General features: G+C 49.8%; 1 long non-coding RNA gene across 1 annotated transcript in view; it reads left to right on the top strand.

Moving 5' to 3' along the window:
- The first annotated feature begins 16,366 nt into the window (after nt 1–16,366).
- Nucleotides 16,367–26,143, top strand: part of LOC141156461 (uncharacterized) — a 135,849-nt gene continuing 126,072 nt past the window's right edge. Inside the window, exon 1 of the long non-coding RNA XR_012247628.1 lies at nt 16,367–16,465. This is a non-coding gene — a long non-coding RNA (uncharacterized lncRNA). The remainder of the gene's footprint in view (nt 16,466–26,143) is intronic.

Below are 26,143 nucleotides of genomic sequence, written 5' to 3'. Positions count from 1 at the left end.
CTTAACTAGGGGGAAGGAAGATGTCGGACACAGAGGCGCCCACTACCACCAACGCAGCTGCAGCAGCGTTGATGCCCTTTTCCCTGCCCTACATCCCTGGAGCAGCCTGGCTGCCCAAGTACTCAGGGGAGCCCCATGCCCTAACTGACTTTAAGGAAAGGCTGTACAGTTTGTTCCAAGTATACCCCCTGACAGAGGAACAGAAGGTCAGCATACTAACAGGGCAGTTAACTGGCGCAGCCCAAAGGGAGGTAAAATCATGGCCCACTGAGGAGAAAAGGACTGTGAAGGGTATTCTGGCCCGGCTGCGGGGTACCTTTCACACACGTACCTCCGCTGAGATTAAAATGAGGTTCTATGGATGTAAGCAGCGGGCACAGGACAGCATCAGAGACTATGCCTTAAATCTGCAGGAAGCCTTGAGGGCTATTCAACAAACTGACCCTGGCAGTGTGCAGGAAGCGGATAAGCTGCTAACAGAACAATTCATAGAAGGTCTGCTGTCTAGCGCCCACAGGGCCCAACTGCGCCTCATGTTCTTTCAGAACCCCGACCTGACCTTTGCCCAATTTAAGGACAGGGCCATAAGGGTGCTCCGTGAATCTGCAACCAGTGGCGCTATAAACCCCCGGCGCCCTGCTTTCACCTACCACCAGGAGGCGGCGCCCTCCTCTATGGACCCCGTGGGGGCTGATGCACAGGCCCTGAACCAAGCCCCGTCGAAAGACCTGCACCACGAAGTCAGGAGCTGACCAGGAGCGTCGCGACGTTGACCAGGACAGTCCAGGCGTTGCAAGTGGACCCGTCAAGACCCATCGAGCTGACTTCAAGTCCGGAGGATGTCCCGTGGCGTCGACAGAGGAGGATCCCGTCGTTCCGAGGGAGGCCCACAGACCGCTACGCAGAGGATGGACAGCCCATTTGCCGTCGATGCAACCAGCCCGGACACATTTCCAGGTACTGTAATTTAAACGGGTCCAACCTGGGGCATCCCCCAGGCATAAGATCACCAGGCCCTTATAATTGGCGTAATAAGTACGTTGGGGGCGTCCGGTTTTACCCGTGGTGCTGGACGGTATCCCCATGAGCGCCTTGCTGGATACTGGGTCACAAGTAACCACTATCCCTTATGTACTTTTTAAGCAGTATTGGACTGATGCTGATATCACACGGTATCCAGACAGTAACTTGAGCATCATCGCCAGCAATGGCTTATCCGTGCCGCAGATGGGGTTCAAGGAGATGACCATTAAAATTGGTAAAGTTGAACTGCCGGCACAGGGAGTAATTATTGTGGACATTGACCGTCGTGAAAGTCACCCTAAAATAACTGTTGGTACTAACGTAATTGAAAATTGTCTTTCAGAGGTAATTGTAATTCTACAACAGGTGGCGGTGAATGCTAGTTCCAGCCAACAGAGAGTCCTCAACAAGGAGATAAAAGCCCTGATGAGACGGCAGCAGGTAGAACTGTCTGGTGGTGAGATTGGTAGCGTAAGACTGAGTGACCCATTCCCCATTTCCATGCCTCCCAAAAGTGAAATGATGATCTGGTGTCGGCCTGCAATCGGGTTGAGAGGTAGAGACTACCAAGCCATGGTAGAACCCGTGTACTCAGACAGCAGGCCCACCATTTTGACAGCCCGGGGGGTGGTTGATGTCCGTCATGGGAGGGTGCCCGTCCGCATCCTCAACATTGGGGAGAGGGAGGTACACTTACCCAGGTACGCTACACTCGCCAAACTGTTTGTTGTCGAACACAAAGCTATCAGGGCCGTGGAACCCTTGCCTCCATCTCCACAGGCAGAGGGTAATGGCTCCCAGAAACAAAAGGAGGACTGGTGCCAGATACTCCATGTGGGTGCTGACTCCACTCCCTTGCACCAAAAACAAGGAGTCTACCGGGTGGTACAGGATTACGAGAGAGTCTTTAGTAAGCACCCGCTAGACTTCGGCAGAGTAAAAGGGATAGAACACCATATCCCCACAGGGAGCCACCCACCAATAAAAGAGAGACACAGGCCTGTACCCTCTGCACATTATCAGAACGCCAAGGGTATGCTGCGGGAAATGAAAGAAGCTGGGGTCATTCGAGATAGCTGTAGCCCCTGGGCAGCCCCCTTGGTTCTGGTGAAAAAGAAAGACGGCACCATGAGAATGTGCGTGGACTATAGACAAATCAACCGTATCACCCACAAAGACACATATCTGCTGCCTAGAATAGAAGAGTCTTTAGCCGCACTAAAATCAGCTAACTTCTTTTCTATTTTGGACCTTACTAGCGGGTACTGGCAGGTTCCTGTGGCAGAGGCTGACAAGGAGAAGACCGCCTTCACCACCCCGATGGGACTGAGTGAGTTCAACTGTATGCCCTTCGGGCTCTGCAACGCACCGGGGACCTTCCAGAGGCTGATGGAATGCTGTCTAGGGCACCGAAACTTCGAGACGGTCCTCCTTTACCTGGACGACGTGATCGTCTATTCAAAGACCTACGAGGACCATCTAAAGCACCTGGCCGAGGTGTTCGAAGCCCTGGCAGGCTATGGCCTGAAGGTGAAACCATCAAAGTGTCACCTGTCCAGTACATAGGGCACGTGGTAAGCGCGGAAGGAGTGGCCCCCGACCCTGACAAGGTCACGGCAATCAAGCGCTGGCCAAGCCCCTCGAACATCAAAGAGGTGAGACAGTTTCTCGGGTTGGTAGGCTACTACCGAAGGTTCATCCCCGGGTTCACTAAGATGGGAGCTCCTATGCAGGACCTCCTGATCGGACAGTCTAAGTCCCGAAGTCAAAAGCCACCCTTCAAGTGGGATAAACCGGAAGAGGAGTCCTTCCGCCAGCTAAAGATGGCCCTCACGGGGGATGAGATCCTGGCCTACCCTGATTACGGCCAGCCTTTCATTCTCCACACAGACGCCAGTAATGTGGGACTGGGAGCCGTACTGTCTCAAAACCAACAGGGCAGAGAACTGGTGATCGCATACGCCAGTCGGAAGCTGAGACCCACCGAGAGGAACCCTGAGAATTACAGCTCCTTCAAGCTAGAATTCTTGGCGGTGGTGTGGGCCGTGACGGAACGCTTCAAGCATTACCTGGCCTCCGCAAAGTTCACCGTGTACACGGACAACAACCCATTGACACACCTGGACAATGCAAGACTGGGTGCCCTAGAACAGCGGTGGATGGCCCCTCTCTCCAACTATGACTTCGTGATCAAGTACCGGGCCGGCAAAACCAATGCCAACGCTGACGCCCTATCAAGGATGCCTCACTTACCAGAAGGTGAGGAAGACTCAGAAGAGCTGGAGGAGGTAGAACTCCCCGCATTTCACCGGTATGGAGACGCTCAATACTCCCACCGCGTGAAAGAGGAGGATCTAACAACCGTGATGATCAATCCCCTACCTCACCACAGCTGGGCCGAGACCCAAGATAGTGACCCTGCCATCCGTCTGGTGAAAGAACTGCTGACCCAGGAAGACGCCCGCATGAATCCGGATGCTCCAGAGGAAGCTAGACAGCTATGGAAGGAGAAGAGCAAGCTGTTCCTCTACGAAGGCAGGTTGTGCAGAAGGATTGTCAACCACCGGACGCACGAGCTGACCTGGCAAGTCGTGGTCCCAACGCGGGATGCAGCTATGGTCCTGGGGGCTTACCATGACAGAGCGGGACACTTCGGTTGGAAGAAACTGGAGTTCCTGCTAAGAGGAAGGTTCTTTTGGGTCGGCATGAGAGGAGCTGTAGAAAAATGGTGCAGAGACTGTGGCTCTTGTCACCTAAGGAGGAAGGACCGTGCCAGCCAGAAGGCACCCTTGAGGCCCATCATCACCACTCAGCCTCTTGAGCTGGTAGCTCTGGACCACGTCAAATTGGCTCCCAGCCGGTCAGGATACATCTATGCCCTGACAATCGTGGACCACTATTCCCGTTTTCTAGTGGTGGTCCCGGTAAAGGACATGACAGCCCAAACAGCGGCCAGAGCCTTCCAGCAATACTTCTGCCGTCCACCCGGGTATCCGAAACAGGTCCTGACAGACCAGGGTCCAGCGTTCGAGGCTGAAATCTTCCAGGAGTTCTGCAACCTCTATGGCTGTAAGAAGATTCGGACAACGCCTTACCACCCACAAACCAACGGGATGTGTGAGAAGATGAACAATGTAGTTATTGATCTCCTGAAGACGTTGCCCCTGGAGGAACGCAGCCTGTGGCCAGAAAAACTGCCGGACCTGATAGACCTATACAACAATATCCCGGTGAATGCTACAAACTGCACCCCGGCTTACCTGATGCGAGCTAGACCAGGTAAGCTGCCCGTAGACCTGGAGATGGGAGTCCTAATACCTGAGGACACCTCCCCGGATGCGGACTGGGATACGGAAAGGCAACTGCAGTACAAGAAGGTACAGGAGAGTGTGGAGAAGAGCCTGGCCCAGGTGAGAGAGAGGCAATAAAAACTCTTCAATCAACACGCCCCTGCTGGTCCCCTAGAACCTGGTGAGCAAGTCCTAAAGCGAAAAAGAAGGCTACATAAGTTGGACGACCAGTGGGAAAGGGAACCCTACACCGTACTGCAGTCTGACCACGACAACCCAAAGGTGTGCGTAATCACCAAGGACGGAGGAGAAACCACTAGTGTCGTCTCCAGAGACCACCTCAAAAGATGCCCCGAGCAACTCCGTAGTGCAGAAGAGGATCAGAGTGACCTTGAACCCGCAGAGGACAAGGAAGAAATGATCAGCACCGTTCTCGGAGAGTTCCCTCAGTCCTGGACTCGCATAAATGATGCCATAGTGGTACCTGTCCTGCATTTCCTGCAACCGGCACAGCAACAACCAACACCAGAGCCGGAAGGTGAAGAGGAGCAAGCGGTTCCAGAGGCAGAAGAGCCTGTACCAGCAGCCCAGGAGAGTCAACCCTCTGCTGACAGTGAGCCTGCCATGCCTGCGGTAAGCCAAAGAACCCGCAGACAGCTGCCTGCCCTACCTGTACACCCAGCTGGTAGCTGTACCCCTAATGCTAGTAAGGAAAGCCAGGTTGGTCCACCACCAGACAGTGGGCTACGTAGATCAACCAGGAGCACAAAGGGGCAGATACCCGCTCGCTGGAGAATATAGAGCGCGCAAAAATTGTAAATAACCCTGTTACCAAATGTTGAATTGTTTGCAAAGTTACATGCATGTTTGGTAATTCTGTGTTTCAGTTTCTTGCAGCTACCGTAAGGACTCAAAGGTTATGGACTTTTTATAACCGGGACCTTGTATGGACTGCGTTCGGAGCCTAACCCAGGAATGAACTAAGACTGTAAAGGACTTGGGGTAGGACAGACCCCCACCTGGTTAAGGCTCCTCGTTGTATTGGTGATATGGACACCCGGTCACAGACCACACTGTGACCTTAAGAACTCAATTTGTGCGTCGTCTGTCTATTAATGTTTTATGGTTATGCATATTGTCTTTGTTTACTGTTTAGTCCCGGAGTACTAAATTTCACTAGGGGGGAATGTGTCACCCTGGCCTGGATGCCACAAAATATATTAAAGCTGTGTCTGAGAGCAAGGGGGAGGTTCTCTAGTCAGGGGAACATTAGCATGCAGTACCTCCTGTCTCAGGCCAGTAGGGGGAGCAGGCTGCCCCTATAAAAGCTGGTGCTGGGGGCAGGGTTAGAGAGAACTTGATGGCCTGTCTCAGCACTGAGACTTGTCCCAGAGCAGAGCAGGGACAGACAGTTGTATTACACCTAAGAGGAAGTGTGGCAGGAGGAGAGCCACAAGCCAGAGACAAGAGGTGAAGCAAGCCTGTCTTGGCAGATAAAAGACTTACTTTACCAGACTTTGGTGTCTGAGGCTGGGAGGATTCCACATCCCCCAGCAGATAACCAGTTCGCAAGGGACTGTATATTCCTTGGCCTAAGAAGCCTGGAGGCTCTGCCACAACCGAAGGGACCAGTAAAGCCGTACAAGGCTGGGAGCAGAAAGGAACCCACGTCGCAGGCCATACAGGCGAGAATACACGGAAAGCTCGGAAACGTGGGCTGTTACTCTATAAGGAGGAGATAGCCAGAAGGAGCGCAGAAAGCACGGTAGGCCTACACCCTCACCCTGACCAGGGCCAATTTCCCCGTTGCTCTCAGACATCCAGGTCCCCTCCTAGCTGGGACTGTTTATGGGTCAGTTTACCTGTTTCAGTAAAGACCCTGGACTGCAACCTATTGTCTGTGTGCTCCTTCGCGCCTCCAGCACTACCGGTACTGGGACTCTCACCACCATCACTCCCACCATCCACTACACTGCCCTGGGGCCGCACTCTTCCCGTGGGGAGTCACACCATCCCAGCTGCACACCTCATCAGCCCCAGCGGTCTGCCTTGCAGCGGCAGTACCTAATGATCGCAAATCCACGGTGGCGTAGTTGGACATTATCAGCAGAACGTAGCAGACTACCATTGGCCTGACCACCCTGAGCCACGGAACCGGGTCGCCACTACTACCCCCATCACCTCCCTATTGCCCGGATCCGAGTGCCCCACGGCCCAGGGGGCGAGTCACATACCCTATAATTGTATAGGAGACTCTCTCCTTTCTAATGGGAATTTGTCGCTACTGTTGCCCTGCTCTATGTGTCTTTAAATTCTTAGTGGGGTTTTTCCCAAATTTTGGCAGCCCTTGCAGTCACAGCATGGGCATTACCACTATAGGAGACCCACTCCTTTATAATGGGAACATTTTTTTTACTGAGACCCTCCTCTATGTCTCTTCAAAGGGGTATTGGGTTGCGTCCAAATTTTTGGCAACCCTTGCAGTCACTGGATACGCAATAACAGTATAGGAGACCCACTTGTTAATAATGGGAACAGCAAAGCATAGCCGGCTGATGGCTCTCTAACAATAGCAAGGGCCGACTGCTGGCCTTTTAAGAATAGTAAGGGCCATCTGATGGCCCTATAAAAATAGGCTTTATGACTTTCAGAGTCCCTCCAACATAAGTAAAACAGGATGTGTCTGATGATGTGTCACACACTACATTGCCAGATAAAGTTGTTAAATGTTAAAATGACATTTCCCGGTGAATGCATTTGTCTTAAAAAAAAACGTAAAAAAAACAAACAATAGGATCTGTCTTTAGTATAAAAAACAGCGTCACCAATTTAACCTCAATGTAATCACATTGTTCAGCTCCTGCACCTTCTCCTCCATCTCCGAAATGACCACATCAGTCTCAAGCTGACAGCACTGCAGCACTGCCTTGGCCAAGCGGCAACAGGCTGTGCTGAAGATAACATGTGCTTAATGCTTAATTGACAAACCGCCCAGCGCTGCAGAGTTGTTGAAAGCTGTAACACAGCAGCCTGATCTGTGGCTCTCACTGCTGAACATACAGCCAGGCATGGTCGTGTGTGACAATAGGCGGAACCTGGTGACGGAGAAATGACACCCAGAGTAGATACGACTTCCCTCTATGCCAGTCCTTTCACGAGCTAAATACAACTCTCAGCAAAAAATGCTGTGGACTGGCTCCGTACCGTCCCTGGCCACATTCACCTGTCCATGGGCGTACCCAGGATCAAAACTAGGGGGGGTGCAAGCCATGGTCACAGATACCGAAGAGAAATGTATATATAGTACAATGCAAAGATTTCACTTCTTACATTACATGAGTGATATCTATTGTAAATTCCACAATAGCTCAGAAACCGGCGAATCGCTCCACACAGTATACTGGCCGCCATAAAATGCCCCATACAGGATACTGGTCCCCATATAACGCTCCATACAGGATACTGGCCCCCATATAACGCGCCATAAGAATACTGGCCCCCATATAACGTTCCATATAGAAAACTGGCTCCCATATAATGCTCCATACAGGATACTGGTCCCCATATAACGCTCCATACAGAATACTGGCCCCCATATAACGCTCCATGCAGGATACTGGCCCCCATATAACGCTCCATACAGAATACTGGCCCCCATATAACGCTCCATACAGAAGACTGGATCCCATATAACGCTCCATACAGGATACTGGCCCCCATATAACGCTCCATGCAGGATACTGGCCCCCATATAACGCTCCATGCAGGATACTGGCCCCCATATAACGCTCCATGCAGGCTGTTCCCCACACATAATGCCTCATGCAGGCTGTTCCCCCCCACAAAATGCCCTATGCAGGCCGTTCCCCCCCACATAATGCTCCACACAAGCTGTTCCCCCCACATAATGCCCCATGCAGGCCGTTCCCCCCCATATAATGCCCCATGTAGGATGTCACCCCACCTTATAATGCCCCATGCAGGATGTCACACACCCCCCCTCCCTTATAATGCCCCATGCAGGATGTCACGCACCCCCCCCTTATAATGCCCCATGCTGGATGTCACACACCCCCACCTCACCCCCCTCCCTTATATTGCCACAGGCCTCCATATAATAAAAAAAAATCAAATACTCACCTCACGTCTCACCTGCTGCCGCTGCTCCGGACTCCAGCGTCGCGGGCCTCATCCTGCTCTGCACTGTGACTGCTCAGGAGAGAGCGCGGTGTAAAGACGTCACCGCGCCCTCTGACCTGAGACGTCACAGTGCAGCAGCTGCGGAGGATGCAGGAGCTGCTGCGGAGGCACGGGGAGGGGTAAGTATTGTGCCGGGTGCCGGGACCCTGAACAAGCGGGGGGGAGCGGGCGCTGACGGTGAGGGGCCCCCCCGCCTGCTCAGGGCCACGGCATTTGCCCGGGTGCGCCGGGTGCTGACGCCGGCCCTGGTGTGCAGCTTGCGTGCCTGCTTCTAGGGGGGGGCAGCTGCCCCCCCTGCCCCATGGTGGGTACGCCCATGCACCTGTCCGCGTGTTTCTGGGTAGGCGGTCCTTCCCAGTAAGCGCACAGGGGAGGGCATGGGTAATGTTGTGGGACCCATGCTTGTGGAAGGCGGAGACGATACCGGGAAAAATAATGGCGGCTGGGGACCGAGTATGGCTACCCGGCCGCCACCGGCATGAGGTTGTGAAAAGCTTCTGCCTCCACGAGCCTAAAAGGCCACATTTCAAGTGAAAGCAGCTTTAGTGGACTTCCTGGAAGAAATGACAGCTGGGTAGATATGGTTTCCCAAGTCCTTTCACCAAGCTAAAGAATATGGCTGTGGTGAAATTCAACTCAGCAAAAAAAGATGTGGACTGGCTCCGTACCGTCCCTGGCCACATTCACCTGTCCACGTGTTTGTGGTTAGGCGGTCCTTCCCAGTAAGTGAACTGGGGGGGGGCACGGGTAATGTTGTGGGACCCGTGCTTATGGAAGGCGGAGACGACACCAGGAGAAACAGCTTGGGACCGAGTATGGACACCTGGCCACCGCCGGCATGAGGTTGTGAAAAGCTTCCGCCTCCACGAGCCTAAAAGGCCATATTTCAAGTGCAAACAGCTGCCCAGAAATCTGGCAGTTTAGTGTTGCGGCCTGTGGGTGGGTGGGTGGCTGGCTGCATACTTGCGCTTGCATTCCAAGTAACAGAAAACTAAGCAGATGGTGGCCTCTATCATCATCATGGCCTCACCTCGGCACTATGAACTCTCCTGAAAGAGAAGCCAGGGCCCGCCGGAGGAGTCTCCGGTTCTCTGGTGGGCCCGTCCAACCCTGCCGAGAAGCAGCCCTGGCTAAGAAAAGTGTGGGGGAAGGTTCCCGGACACTCTATGGCTGCTTTTTTAATGTGGATCGGCCATGCTTATGCATGTTATTTCTTAAACCGCATTGCAGATCAGGCCATTGTCCAACTCTGTATTCATGAAATTAAATGCGCAAAGAAAGATGTTTGTGTGTCAAAGCACCACCGACAAGTGCGAGTTGATGTTGGACAGGCTGCCATTGCTTCTGCAACAAGCTGCATTACAGGACTTCCTGGGAGAAATGACACCCAGGGTAGATACGGTTTCGCTCTATGCCTGTCCTTTCACCGAGCTAAATACAACTCTCAGCAAAAAAAGCTGTGGACTGGCTCTGTACCGTCCCTGGCCACATTCACCTGTCCACGTGTTTGTGGTTAGGCGGTCCTTCCCAGTAAGTGCACTGGGGAGGGCACGGGTAATGTTGTGGAATCCGTGTTTGTGGAAGGCAGAGACGACAACGGGAGAAACAGTGGCGGCTGAGGACCGAGTATGGACACCCGGTCGCCGCCGGCATGAGGTTATGAAAAGCTTCCACCTCCACGAGCCTAAAAGGCCACATTTCAAGTGCAAGCAGCTGTCAAAAAAATGGCAGTATAGTATTGCAGCCTGTGGGTGGGTGGGTGCCAGGCTGCATACTTGCGCTTGCATTCCAAGGAATGGAGTAGGGAGAACTGAACGCTGCACTGGGACAAGGGCGTGGATGGTGATTGTTGCAAGTCTGCAACGACAGGTGCATGGCGGGAGGCATCTTCGCATGCGCCAAGGATCACTTATGATGGGCAAACTTTTAGGCAGTGACCTGGGTGTCAGAGATGCTTCCAGGGGTCTTCCCCATGCTGTCCCCATGTCTTTTCAGCACTGTATGCATGTGTCACCCACCACATGGCCAGATAAGGTTGTAAAATGTTAAAATGACATTTCCGGGTGAATGCATTTGTCACGGTTGAAAGCAATGCAAAAGTGAAAAAACGCATCAAAAACACTACGTGTGAACATAGCTCAAGGTGTGGGGAGTATTTTTGGTTTTGGTTATTTATTTTGCCTCATATACAAGTCATTACCCTGGAAAGGATGTTCCTTAACATATTTCACAGGAAAATACATTTTGGTTTCGTTTTGGTATGTTTTATTGTGAGTCCGTAAAAGTGGCGTAATACTCTGACAACGTTGTTGACAGCAGTGATCTGGGAGTCAGAAATGCTTCCAGGGGTCTTCCCCATGCTGTCCCCATGTCATTTGAGCACTGTTCCCATCGATTTGGGCAATTTTTAGGCCCTCTGCAGACCGCCGGTGGCAGCTGCCTGAAAAATGCTCGAGTTTCCCATAGACTTACATTGGGCTCGTTGCTCGGGTCGAGCACCCGAGTATTCCAATGTGCTCGACCCGAGCAATGAGCACCCGAGCAGTTTAGTGCTCGCTCATCACTAACTGTGAGTGTTGAGGAATTCACTGTGGGGGTATCATACTGTGTTTGCGGGCACTTTTGTTTGCATCATACATTATTATCGGTTTCACTCAAGGATTTTTATTTTCTGTTAAATTACATATTTAAATTACGCCATTGGGCCATATGCTTTTTACTGCTTTTACATAACATATTATAATATTCCATTATAATTTTTAAATTAATCGTTATATTTGATAAAGAAAAACTTCCTCAATTGTAGACACTTTTTTAATAAATATCAAGGTTGGTCGGCGACTTTGTCCAAGCTTTGAACTTTGGCCCTCTGTGTATTTGAATTTGACATCCCTGGCTTTAAAGGGAACCTGTCACGTCCTATTTACTATCTACACTGCCCCCATAGCGTTGTTGGTGATGCAATGTGCATCACTAACAAGCTTTTTTTCATTAAAATTGGTGGTAGTATAATAATTTTATAACATTATATACACTTTGTCCTACCTGCTCGTATTCAGTCATAGGAGTGTGATCCTGCTATTCAATCAGGGGCGGGTGCCGCATTTAGTCACTGCTGGCGCTGCCCACGTGTTTGAATATTGCTCCCTGCAAGCGCTGATATTGTGGGGCGCATGCGCATTTCTACTTGTCCGGCCGCTGGTCCCGCGCCTGCGCAGTGAGGCTGTGCCGCTGCTCATGGGCCACTGCTCTATGCTTGCCCCCAGGCCAAAATTTGCCAGCAAGCCCCTGTGTCTCGTTTGGTTGTTGTAATGTAAGGTGCCCAAATGAGGTAGTCATGGGCAAGCTGTAGCCCATACTCACTCTGACACCTTACAGACAAGATGTGTCCTCCCCCTGATGTGTTGCGGTGTATGTGGTGCCATCCAGCCTGTCATCCCGCAGACACTGAGAAGTGCAGGCATGCTTGCGCTCTTCAGTGTCAGGCTGTGACGGCATCCAGATGAGCCGAGGTCATGTCCAATGAACTCAGCTCACCTCATGCACGTCACTGACAGCGTGGCAAAATTCTCCTGCGCTCAGCGCTTCAGCAGGAGAATTCTCTCACGCTCACCGCATGCGCAGGAGAATTTTCCCACGCTGTCAGTGACATGCATGAGGTGAGCTGAGTTCATTGTCGGCTCATCTGGATGCCGTCACAGCCAGACACTGAGGAGCGCAAGCATGCCTGCGCTTCTCAGTGTCTGCAGCATGGCAAGCTGGATGGCAGCTTTCGGCTGCGATCCAGCCTGTCATCTCCATGTAGCAGAGCTGAAGCTGTCGTGGGAACCATGGAAAGGTAAGGATGATGTTGCTTTATTATTTTTCTTTTATTGCAGGAGATCATTGGCTTCAGCTGGAATGGGCGTGATGGTAAGTATGGTTTAATTTAGAACAATAAAGAATTGTGTCTTTTTTTCAATTAAAGGACTTTATTCTGGGTGTTTGTGTTTTTTGTAACTTTGACTATGGGGTTAGTAATGGGGGTGTCTTATAGACGCCTCTCCATTACTAACCTGGGCTTGATGTCAGCTGGCATTATAAGCTGACATCAACCCCAGCCCTATTACCCCACTGCCACCGCTACAGGGCAGTGGGAAGAGCGAGGCTAAGTGCCAGAATTGGCGCATCCTATGGATACGCCATTTCTGGGGCGGCTGACGGCTGGTGTTTCTAGCCTGGGAGGGGGCCAATATTCATGGCACCCTTCCTGGGCTATTAATATCAGCCCCCAGCTGTCTGCCTAGCCTTTGCTAGCTATTAAAATAGGGGGGACCCCACGTAATTTTTTTTGGGGGGTCCCCCATTTTAATAGCTAGTAAAGGCTAGGTATTCAGCTGGGGGCTGATATTAGTAGCCTGGGAAGCTCCGTGGGTATTACCCCCTTCCAAGGCTTCAAACATCTGCCCCAGCCGTCTGCTTAACCTCCGCTAGAGACTAAAATTACGAGGAACCCCACGCCAATTTTTTTTTTAATAAATCCTTTATTTTAACACTAAATGACAAGTACAGTAACCAACACTATCACTTTACTTCTTATATATGTGACTGACATGTTTCTATCTATCTAATCTATGTGTGATGCTCTATCTTTCTGTTCTAAATTGTCGGGTATCGGTGTATGCCGCTGATGAATTGCCGGCCGGCTTTTTTAAAGAGACGGTGCATGAAAACACTATTATTTTTTTAAATAAATCCTTTACACTAAATGACCAGTACAGTAAGCAACACTGTCACTGTACTTCTTATATATGTGACTGACATGTTTCTATCTATCTAATCTATGTGTGAAGCTCTATTCTTTCTGTTCTAAATTGTTGGGTTTCGGTATATGCCGCTGATGAATTGCCGGCTTTTCATGTTTCACTGTGAGCACTGTTCCCATCGATTTGGGCAACCACTGTAATGCCACAACCACCATGGCTGTGGCATTAATGTCTTTAAAAAATATTAATTCCTGCTATTCCATTTAATTGCAATGTAAGGGAGATAATGTAATGTCAGCGCTTGAGCAGCTGGGATGGCATTCTGATGACAGGCTGGATCGCAGCTGAGCACTGCCATCCAGCTTGTCATCCTTCAGAGAGACTGCAGAGCGCAGGCATTATGTGAACTTCCGATTCCGGTATTCGATATTGTAAAAGTATCGGATACAGCGAATATCGGTCGATACCCGATATTACAGTATCGGAATGCTCAACACTACTCATCAGTGACAGTATATCCGGATCATAGTTCTCCCCGCGTCCTAGACTTGAGTCCTAATTTCTTCTGCAGCATGCAGACACAATGTGCCCCCGGGTACTCGACGACTCTCTTGAGGTTCCCAGGCCAGCTAAGGGGACTCTTGTGGAGGAATTCACTCGTCTGATGATCCACTGTCTGGGGTCCTACACCCACATCTACCCTAGCAGCCAGTATATGGACCCTATCATTTTTCTGAAGCCCTGTACACTACTGAGCTATTCACTTCCTGTGCTCAACAATAGCACTAAATTTCCCCTCCCTCTACTAGGCTGGATTATCACAGCTAATCCCTTAACTGGACCTAACTGCAGCCCAGAGAGATCTGTTGGGAACATATTTCTTTAACCCTTTTAGTGCCAGAGGGAAGTTACTTCCCACATCAATACTACAGTAACACGTGAGCTACGCACCCAATCAGCTCTGGCGTCACTGTCCCCTCCTTCGGACAAATTGAACATCAAGAGGCAGTCTGCTCTCTCACTTCGTCTTGCTGTTCAATTTTTCTGAAGGCGGGGACAGTGACGCCAGAGCTGATTGGGCGCCAGGCTCACATGTCATAACCGCATGGGAGCCCCGAGACCACAAGTGCCGACACCGCTGGAACAGGAGGTGAGTATAGACTTTTTTATTTTATCGGCACCAAACATTTCAATCAAGAAGGACTTGTCCTAGTAGTGAACAACTCCTTCAAAGAGGGGGATGATAAATGCAGGGAATAGAGACTTCCTCTTTCTACATAGAGCAGAGAAAAGGGGAGAAATAACTGAGTGGAAAGGCAAAATGAGCAATTGTAAGTACACAGTGCTGTATAATATGATGACTGCAATATATTAAGAGGAAACAAAAACTTTGATGGTAGTGCTCCAGTAAGAAGCCCCTGGCGGCAGTCATGGACAAGGGGCTGTTTTCCCACACCTTGGCACCCCACAGATAAACAGTGCCACGTTTCATATGTGCTGTGTATGTGGTGCAGAACACTCACGATTTGGCCAGAGGCCTCGCTGTCTCCAGGCTTCCAGATCCAGAAACAGCCGCACATACTATAAATCAGGGGAAACCCACTTCTTATCAACCAGTTCAACTTTACTTAACAGTCTGAGTTCAATTAATGACAAAGCACAGTACGTTTTCATGTTCTCAGTTTGTTCAGCCTGAACTATCCCTTCACTTACTCACTTCTTCAGCGATCTTCCATTTGGCTCTGCAGTGTTCTCGAGATCTGCCCCGCTCCCTCACTCATTTCCCCATCTGACTTCCACTTATTGGAAGGGAAAAAGGCACTGTTTCTAGTGCCTAGTTTGGACCGTAGGCCCAGGACGTTACAAGAATGTCCGAAGAAAGTTGCCGACGTTCTCACACTGCCAGAACAATACTGCCTTCTCATGCCTCCAGCCCTCTAGCCTTGAACTCTCACTACCACTATCTTTATCTCATCTAATCAGAAAGTGCTCCCCTTTTTGCATTACCTTTGCCCCTCCCATGCTGGGCTGGTCCCAAGCAAATCAACTGTATCTGTTCCTGGACACTACTTCCTACAACTAATATGGCCTCCACTGCATATTTTGTTTCCTCAATCTAACCTCTAAGCCCTGTACTAAATCTTATGTCCTAAATCTAATTCTATACTTTCCCTATACACTATACAATACTAACCTTGTACATTGGTTACATTATATTACACGAACTGCATACATTAGTGCTTATAAAATTCTATCCATTTTCACATACTAAATTACTCCAAGTAGTTAACGGAATCGGCGTGGATGCCAACTACCTGAGCCGGTCTGTAAGGTCTGGAAAGAGCAGAGGGACCCAGTGACAGCAAGAAGAGAATGCAAATCCTGGTGCTGGATCCAGGAGAGGTCAATATCAGGAGCGGTGGAATGTATATATCTTCACAGCATCTATAGTTAAGGTTGGTGCGAGAACAACCTCAGATCTCCAGATTTGTCCAGTTTGGAAAGCCTGTTTTCATTCATACTGTTAGTGAATTGTGAGTTAATAGAGGGGTCCACTGTTCAGAGTCCTCATCTCTTGGTTACATGGTAGGGTGGTTGTAAAGAGCGTCTCTTTTTCTGGAGGACTCGTCCAGTCCTGCATCACACCAACAATCCATTGATGTAAATGGACAGTGTGAACAACTTCATTTCTCCAGTAGTGGCGCTGCTGGGAAATTGAATATTCACTGCCAAGTATAATCTACATTAGTATGTAAATTACAGGGTGGGCACACTTTTTTTCCAGTTTACAAATAAACTTTAAGCTGAGCCCCTCGGAGGGTTAACAGACAAGTCAATGCTGTCGGGAATGGCGTTGGGTGAGGCTCCCCCAGCACTGAGTGCCGGTGCCAAGGAACGCACACAAGGGCCTCTACTGCACGTTCTAGGGTTTCTGGCCTCGTAAGCCGCATACTGTTCTCTGGGAAGATGTTAAAAAAAAAAAGGAGTGTACAGTTTCAAAGAGCACGATCCTGATCTGACATCAAAGGCCACTAGAGATGGCCCACACATACATAACTCTAATAAACAACGCCAAACTCTGCCCACTGCCCCCTGTGAATGAGGCTCACTCTGCCCTCTGGACTAGTGGGATCAGGCTACGGGAAAAGTAGTTAGAGGGAGAGGATGATGATGGGCACCGACGCTGCTGTCCTGGCTTATTTCACAGTAAGGAGCGGCTATGTGCATTCATTAACTGCATTAACTAATGAGGGGCCATTACTAGCTAATAACCCATAACAGGGCAGACGAGCGATGCCACCTAGGATAGCAGGGAATGCAGGGTTATAGCATGGGATGCGGGGTCGTGTCAGATTCAACCATTACAGCTTCTTAGGGCTGCATCTATCATGTCCATGCAACTTGTACAAAAGTTTTGCACTTTTTTTTTATTTGCCAGCGTGTTTTTTTTTATCCTTTTAATATGCAATTGATGGCATTGGCCAAGATGATTGATGGCAAATGATAGGGTATGTGCACAGGTTAAGTATTTGGTGCAGAAATTTCTGCATCTCTTGGCAGGTAAAATGCAGCGGCAAAAAGACAAGTTTTCGCCTCATTTTTGCTGAGTTTTTTTTACTTGCGTTTTTGGTGCAGATTTTTGCCCAATTATTAGTCTGGGTGAAATCTGCAGCAAAAATGCTGAAAGAATTGATATGCTGCAGATAATAATCTGTAAGTCACAAACAAGCAACGTGTGCATGAGGCTTCAGGATTCTCATTCACTTTGCTGGCATCAGGAAATCCTTCAGGTTTTGTGACAAATCTGTGCAGAAAAAAAAATGCAGCAAAAATGCAACATGTGCACACAGCCTTAATCTCGTGAGATAATAATTGTACAGATTACAAGATTTGTATTGATTATCAGTTGCTCGTCATAGGTCTGTACGCAGTGCTACCTGTTGTTTATGTTTCCAAGCAGCTTCATATTATATCACTACATCAGAACACCTGGAAAAAGGGGTTTTATAGATAGTTGTATAATGGAAACTTCTGCAACTTTTAATTCTGTACGTTTTAATATCTGTTATTAAATAGAACGTTTGTTTACATCCATCATTATTGTGTCTAAGTGCAGGGCTGGTTACAATGTATCACAGAGGTGTCTTGTAACAAGTCTTGCACTTATGTTAGAGCAGATGCTGAATGGAAATAATATCCAGGATTATTCGCAGTAAGTAGAGATCCTAAAAATGATGGTGAGTTGAAACACAAAGTCTAAAGTTGCAGAATTTTCATGATATGATGCAAAAGCTTTAATTGAGTATATATACTGTAAACTTTATACTGCACCTAATAACCGTCCCGGACCAGATTGTATACAAAATTTCACGTCCCCCTTGGCTGATAGGGATCATGTGATGAGCTTTATGGCACGCTGCCCATAAAGGGGTTTAAAAGGATAGGAGACCATTCAGTGACAGCATTAGTAACTAGTGTTGAGCGAGCACTAAAATGCTCGGGTGCTCGAAGCTCGAGCCGAGCTCGCCGTGATACTCGGGTGCTCGACCCAAGCAACGAGCCCAATGCTAGTCTATGGGAGACTCGAGCATTTTTGCGGTGGCACCCCCGGCAGTCTGTAGAAAGCCTAAAAAGTGCCCAAAACGATAGTGACAGTGCTCAAATGACATGGGGACAGCATGGGGATCGCCCCAGGAAGCATTTCTGACCCCCAGGTCACTGCTGTCAACAACGTGGTCAGAGGTATTAAGCCACTTTTACAGGCTCACAATAAAACGTTCAAAAACGAAAGTGAAACTTTTTTCCTGTGAAATATGTTAAGGAACATCCTTTCCAGGGAAAAGATTTGTGTATAAGTTAAAATAAATGACCAAAAACAAAAATACTCCTCCACACCTTCGGCTATGTTCACAAGTAGCATTTTTTATGCGTTTTTGCACTTTTGTATTGCTTTCAACTATGACAAATGCATTCACCGTGAAATGTCATTTTAACATTTTACAACCTTATCTGGCCATGTGCTGTGTGACACATGCATAAAGTGCTGAAAAGACATGGGAACAGCATAGGGAAGACCCCTGGAAGCATCTCTGACTCCCAGATCACTGTCTAAAAGTGTGACCATCATAAGTGATCCTTACCGCATCAGAAGATGCAGACTTGCAACTATCCCCATGCAAGTTCTAGTCCCAGGGCAGTGTTCAATTGTACCTCCCCCATTCCTTGCAATACAAGCTCAAGTATGCAGCCTGCCACCCCTGTTCATGGTACATGCGAAGATGCCTCCCACCTTGCACCTGTTGTTGCAGACTTGCAACTATCCCCATTCAAGTCCTTGTCCCAGGGCAGTGTTCAATTGTATCTCTCCCATTCCTTGCAATGCAAGCGCAAGTATGCAGCCTACCACCCACCCACCCCCAGGCTGCAATACCATACTGCTTGCACTTTAAATTGGGCCTTTTTAGGCATGTGGAGGCGGAATCTGGCCACCACGCCATGGTTGTGTCGGCGGCCTGGTATCCATACTCAGTCCCCAGCCGCCTGGTGGCCGGGAGTCCCCGCTTGCTCCCCAGCCTCCAGGGGGTGGCCGGGTGTCCATACTCGGTCCCCAGCCACCCCTATTTGTCCCGGTAACCTTTCCCACACTTTTCTTAGCCTGGCCTGCTTTAGGGCATGGGATGCTTTAGGGCAGCATTGGCCGAGCCCACCGGACTATCAGACTCCTCCGGTGGGCCCTGGCTTCTCCATCAGGGGAGTTGAGAGTGCCAAGGTGAGGAGCATGATGAGGATGATAGAAGTTAGCATCTGCTTTGTTTTGTTGTAATGCAAGCGCATGTATGTAGTAGCGGCTAGGCCTGAGGTGGTCAGCGTTTTGGCGCATATCCTACCTCCTCCGAGGATTGCTGGATGTTTTCCTGCTACTATCCAAGTTCTATGACTCCCGTTAAAACAAAGCTTCAGGTGATAAATGATGGATGAGGTAGTGGCAAAGGAGAAAGAGCAGGAGGAACAGGGACCATTCACATCAATATCAGGCCAGTCAACCAGATATGTCTTGTAGGACATGTTTCTGTAACAAAAGGAGCGGTTTGGCAACACAGTTATAGGGAATACAGTGAGTGCAATGCCTACCAAAAATTTCGAGCCACTCCAATGCCCCTTGGAAATGACATGGAGGTCAGAGGGCGTTAACTAAACCTTTTTTTCCATTTATAGCAACTGGGTCTCCCGTGCACTGTTGGCCTAAGCAGTGAATGGAAGGCTTTCCAAAAATTATGAGGAACTGCAATGCCCCTTACAAGAGCCATGTGTGGCACCCCAGGGGTCTGGTCACCACAGTAATAGAGATATTACGTCGGAGAGCAAGTGGGAGGTTTCCTGGTCAGGATCCCTTAAACATGCAACATCCTCCTGCCCCAATCCTGAGAGGGGAGAATTCTGCCCTTATAAACTGGATCTGGGGCGGGGTTGAGTGAGTCAGAGAACAGTCAGAGTCAGAGTGAGAGCAAGGGAAAATAACAGCAAGGAGCTCTGTAGGAGCTAGGAGCTAAAGACCAGGGGCTGGAAGCTGAGCAGAGCTCGCCCTGGCAGAAGACAATAGGAACCGGACACAGGAGTCCGAAGCTGTGAGGACTTATATATCCAGCAGCAGAAACCAGCCGGCAGGGGATTTCAGGTCCTCTGGCCATAGAAGCCCGGAGGCTCAGTCACAAGCAAGGGACCAGCACCGCCATCGTGGAGCGGAGGCTAACAGAAGGCCCCAAGTCACCAGCCATACGGGTGAGCACTACACGGTACACTCAGGGACGTGGGCTACTTCTACCCGCTTAGAGCAAGGTAGCCAGGAAGAGTGCAAACAGACGGGGAGGCCTACAACTCCACCTGGCCAGGGGAACTCCTGCTTGCTCACAGACTGACCAGGCCTCTTATGCTAGCCAGTACTCCCGGGAGGGTCTACCTTATAATCATCAGTAAAGACCCTGAACTGCACTGCAAAGACTCTGAGTCATTCCTGCTGCGCTCGTGCACCATCACCCCCATCATCCACACTCACTGCCCTGAGGCTATACTCCTCCCGAGGGGAGTTATCCCATTCTATGCTGCGCACACAACACCAGCCTCAGCGATCTGCCTCGCAGCGGTGGTACTCCCTGACCGCAATCCACGGGTGGCGCAGTCGGACAATTAACCTCAAAACCTAAGAAAGACTGCCACTGGTTTGACCAGCCTGAGCCACGGGACCGGGTCACCGCCACGGAGACTACAGACCCCAGAGACCCGGCACCGGGTATCCCACACACGTGTACACACGGCCCAGGGGGCGCGTCACATGCAGTACAGCATATTACAAACATAAGTCCCATTATTGGGGAGTGGGTGTCCCATAGTATTTGCTTATGCCTTGCAAGCAAAAGCTGCCAAAAATTAGGACGGAGCAACTTGCAATGCCCCTTATAAGAGCCATGGAGTACAGCATATTACAAACATAAGTCCCATTATTGGGGAGTGGGTGTCCCATGGTATTTGCTTATGCTTTTCCAAGCAAAAGGTGCCAAAAATTAGGACAGAGCAACTTGCAATGCCCCTTACAAGAGCCATGCAGTACAGCATATTACAAACATAAGTCCCATTATTGGGGAGTGGGTGTCCCATAGTATTTGCTTATGCTTTCCCAGCAAAAGCTGACAAAAATTAGGACGGAGCAACTTGCAATGCCCCTTACAAGAGCCATGCAGTACAGCATATTACAAACATAAGTCCCATTATTGGGGAGTGGGTGTCCCATGGTATTTGCTTATGCTTTCACAGCAAAAGCTGCCAAAAATTAGGAAGGAGCAACTTGCAATGCCCCTTACAAGAGCCATGCAGTACAGCATATTACAAACATATGTCCCATTATTGGGGAATGGGTGTCCCATGGTATTTGCTTATGCTTTCCCAGCAAAAGCTGCCAAAAATTAGGACGGAGCAACTTGCAATGCCCCTTACAAGAGCCATGCAGTACAGCATATTACAAACATAAGTCCCATTATTGGGGAGTGGGTGTCCCATAGTATTTGCTTATGCTTTCCCAGCAAAAGCTGCCAAAAATTAGGACGGAGCAACTTGCAATGCCCCTTACAAGAGCCATGCAGTACAGCATATTACAAACATAAGTCCCATTATTGGGGAGTGGGTGTCCCATAGTATTTGCTTATGCTTTCCCAGCAAAAGCTGCCAAAAATTAGGACGGAGCAACTTGCAATGCCCCTTACAAGAGCCATGCAGTACAGCATATTACAAACATAAGTCCCATTATTGGGGAGTGGGTGTCCCATGGTATTTACTTATGCTTTCCCAGCAAAAGCTGCCAAAAATTAGGACGGAGCAACTTGCAATGCCCCTTACATGAGCCATGCAGTACAGCATATTACAAACATAAGTCCCATTATTGGGGAGTGGGTGTCCCATGGTATTTGCTTATGCTTTCCAAGCAAAAGCTGCCAAAAATTAGGACGGAGCAACTTGCAATGCCCCTTACAAGAGCCATGCAGTACAGCATATTACAGACATAAGTCCCATTATTGGGGAGTGGGTGTCCCATAGTATTTGCTTATGCTTTCCCAGCAAAAGCTGCCAAAATTAGGACGGAGCAACTTGCAATGCCCCTTACAAGAGCCATGCAGTACAGCATATTGCAAACATAAGTCCCATTATTGGGGAGTGGGTGTCCCATGGTATTTGCTTATGCTTTCCCAGCAAAAGCTGCCAAAAATTAGGACGGAGCAACTTGCAATGTCCCTTACAAGAGCCATGCAGTACAGCATATTACAAACATAAGTCCCATTATTGGGGAGTGGGTGTCCCATAGTATTTGCTTATGCCTTACAAGCAAAAGCTGCCAAAAATAAGGACAGAGGAACTTGCAATGCTGGCACCCTGGTGGTATAGTGGTGGTGGAGGGTGAGGATAAGGAGAAGAAGATTAAACAGCCGAAACGAGGAAGCGTATACCCATGTGTGGGTGTGAAGCGGTGCATGTGAATACACCTCCCGAAATAACACAGTGAATTTGACTTTATGTTACTCTGCTGTCATTTGGTGGTGATGAGAAGTCTGGCCCAATCCAGCCCTTGTTCATTTTGATAAGGGTCAGCTTGTCAGCATTGTCAGTTGACAGGCGAGTGCGCTTATCAGTTATAATTCCCCCAGCGGCACTAAAAACACGCTCCGATAACACGCTAGCGGCAGGGCAGGCCAGGACCTCCAAGGCATACAGAGCGAGTTCATTCCAAGTGCCCAGCTTGGATACCCAATAATTAAAAGGCACAGAGGAATCACGGAGGACGCTGGTACGATCGGCAAGGTACTCCCTCACCATCTTTTGAAACTTTCCACTCCTTGTGAGAGTACCCCGCGCCTCAGGGCCTGTAAGCTGGGCGGGTGTCAGAAAACTGTCCCAGAACGTTGACAGTGTTCCCCTGCCTCTGCTGGATTGGAGTTGCATCTCTCTCGCCAGTACACCTTGGTTGGGCAACGAACTGTGACCTCTGCCGCTAGCGTGTTCAGATGGGAATTTTTTTAAGAGTTCTGCAGCAAGGGCCTTCTGGTATTGCCCCATTTTTGTAGACCTCTCCACCTCAGGAATAAGAGAGTGAAAGTTCTCCTTGTAGCGGGGGTCTACAAGTGTCACCAACCAGTAATGACTGTCACCCAACATTTTGACAACGCGAGGGTCACGGTTAAGGCATTGTAACATAAAGTCAGCCATGCGTGCCAGACTGGTAACGGGCAAGATTTCCGTGTCCTCACCAAGATGACGACTGACCATGCTCTCCTCCTCCTCTTCCTCCTCCCCCCTGTCCTCAGGCCACCCACGCTGAACTGACGGTATGACACTTGTACAGGTACTACCGTCTACAACGCATGATAGCTGCTCCTGTTCTTCCTCCTCCTCCTCCTCCTCCTCCTCTCCCTCATTGTCCCCCAATGCACGTTGGGATGAGATGAGGCTGGGCTGTGTGTAATCGCCCGCTACGGCTTCTTGATCCATCTCATCATACTCTGGCTGCAATGCCTCCTCTTTAATTCTCTGCAGAGAGCGTTGCAAAAGACAGACAAGTGGGATGCTGACACTAATGATGGCGTCATCGCCACTCACCATCTTGGTGGCCTCCTCAAAGTTTGTCAGGATGGTACATATGTCAGACATCCAGGTCCACTCCTGAGGTCTTATGTGTGGAGTCTGACCTGAATATCGACGGCCTTGTTGCAGCTGGTACTCCACAACTGCTCTCTTCTGCTCACAAATCCTTTGCAACATGTGGAGGGTAGAGTTCCAACGTGTGGGGACATCACACACCAGTCGATGTGCCGGAAGCTGCAAACGCTGCTGCAACACAGCAAAGGCGGCGGAAGCTGTAGCCGACTTGCGAAAATGAGCTGACAGGCGGTGTACTTTCACGAGCAGATCTGGCAACTCGGGGTACGATTTAAGAAACCGCTGAACCACGAGGTTAAGCACATGAGCCAGGCATGGTACGTGTGTGATCTTACCTTGCCTCAGAGCCGCCACCAGGTTACGGCCATTGTCACACACGACCATGCCGGGATGTAGGTTCAGCGGTCTCAGCCACAGATCTGCCTGCTCTTTCACAGCTGTCCACAACTCACAAGCAGTGTGAGGTTTATCACCTAAGCTTATGAGTTTCAGCACAGCCTGTTGCCGCTTGGCGGAGGCAGTACTGCAATGCTTCCAGCTTGTAACTGATGTGGTGATATCTGAGATGGAGGCTGAACATGAGGAGGAGGAGGAGGAGGAGGAGGATGCGCAGGAGCTGTACACTGTGGGGGCAACTCTGACTGACATAGGGCCCGCAATCCTCGGTGTGGGGAGGATGTGTTCCGTCCCAAGGTCCGACTGGGTCCCGGCTTCCACTATGTTTACCCAGTGTGCCGTCAGAGAGATGTACCGTCCCTGGCCACAAGCACTTGTCCACGTGTCCGTTGTCAGGTGGACTCTCCCAGTAACTGCGTTGTTGAGGGCACGGCAGATGCTTTGGGACACGTGCTTGTGTAGTGCGGGGATGGCACACCGGGCAAAATAGTGTCGGCTGGGGACCGAGTACCGAGGGACGGCCACCGCCATAAGATTGCGGAAGGATTCCGTCTCCACCAGCCTAAAAGGCAGCATTTCCAATGCAAGCAGTCGTGAAATGTGCGAATTTAGGACTGTGGCCTGTGGGGCGTTAGCTGCGAATTTCCGCTTTCGTTCAAAGGTCTTGGATATGGACAATTGAACGCTGCGGTGGGACGTGGACGTGGACGTTGATGCTGTTTCTTGAGAAACTGCCATAACAAGTGAAGACTGAGAGGAGGGGGCATCTTTACATGCAGTATGGACAGGGGATTGCCTTGCACACACAACAGGGGGTTCTATTGCACGCACAACAGTGGAAGAAGCAGTGGTGACACCCGCTGACACTGGTCGTGGACCCTGGGTTTCGCCCCACAAAGTCGGGTGCTTTGCTGCCATGTGCCTGATCATGCTGGTGGTGGTCAGGCTGGTAGTTTTGTCACCCCAGCTGATGCTGGCATGGCAGGTGGAACATATGGCCTTTTTGGGGTTATCAGCAGAGTCTTTAAAAAAATTCCAGACTCTGGAAGACCTACCGCTTGTACTGGCAACGTCCCTCGTGTTGGTGTTACGGGGAACGGTTGCCTGCCTTCTGTCTGCAGCCACCACACTGCTTCTTCCTGCCTGTTGGGGTACTCTGCCTCCCTCCCCCTGTGTGCTGCTGGCCTCACTCTGCATGTCCTCCTTCCACGTTGGGTCAGTTACTAGATCATCCACCACCTCCTCCTCTTCCAGTTGCACACCACGATCCTCCTCCTCACTTCCTGGCAATTGTGTCTCGTCATCGTCCACCTCTTGTGACAGATTGCCAACGTCGACTTCCTGTGTCCGTGGCTGTTCAAATATTTGGGCATCGCAACATGGGATCTCCTCTTCCACCACTTCAAGCGTATCAGGCGAGGGGCCCAAATATGGAAATGGACCAGTGAACAGCTCTTCAGAGTGTCCAAGTGTGGGATCACTTGCTGTCTGACGACACTCGGCATGGTGGGAGGAAGGAGCATCAGGGTGAGGAGGAGTATACGGTCGAGACTCACGGCTACTAAGAGTTGACCGTGTGGAAGACAGACCGGAGGTGGTGGTGCCCAGGTAACTGGAAGTATTATCTGCTATCCAATTAATAACCTGTTCACACTGATCAGTTCTCAATACTGGTGTTGTTCTGTGCTTCCCTAGTAATTCGGTCAAGAAGTGGGAGCGAGAAGATGTGGCTGTTGGTTGTGGCACATTTTCACCTTGGCCACGGCCCCGTCCTCTGCACGAACCATCACCAGAACGTCCACTTCCACGTCCCTTGCCACGCGCCTTGCCCATTGTAAATGAAGTAAAATAGCTTACACTTGCACTATCAATGGAAAAAGGGTAATGAAGAGTAGATTAGAACCGTGGAAGAGGAAAACCACAGTTATTGTTTACTGGGGTATACCACACTTTTTTAAATAGAGATATTTGCGGCTGAACAGTGAGCGACACACTCAAACTGCTTTTTTTTTAGATACCAAAGGCCCAAAACTGGATAGTACAGCGATTTGACCCGTGGAACTGCGAAACCACACTGGGATGTCGGGCCTACACAAGACTATTTTCAACAGATATATTTTTGTGTCACAACAGTCAGGAGACACTACTGTTTTTCTTTACGGAAAAAAATACCAAAAGCTGAATAATAGAGATTTTTTACCGTGGGATGGCAAAACCACAGTTATTGTTTACTGGGGTATACCACACTTTTTTAAATAGAGATATTTGCGGCTGAACAGTGAGCGACAC

The sequence above is a fragment of the Phyllobates terribilis genome, unplaced genomic scaffold, assembly GCF_046119375.1.
Source record: "Phyllobates terribilis strain yellow unplaced genomic scaffold, ASM4611937v1 Scaffold_8__6_contigs__length_399053987, whole genome shotgun sequence".
Classification (NCBI taxonomy): Eukaryota; Metazoa; Chordata; class Amphibia; order Anura; family Dendrobatidae; genus Phyllobates; species Phyllobates terribilis.
The sequence above is the reverse complement of the archived record's forward strand: the minus strand, read 5'-3'. Positions and strand labels throughout refer to the sequence as shown.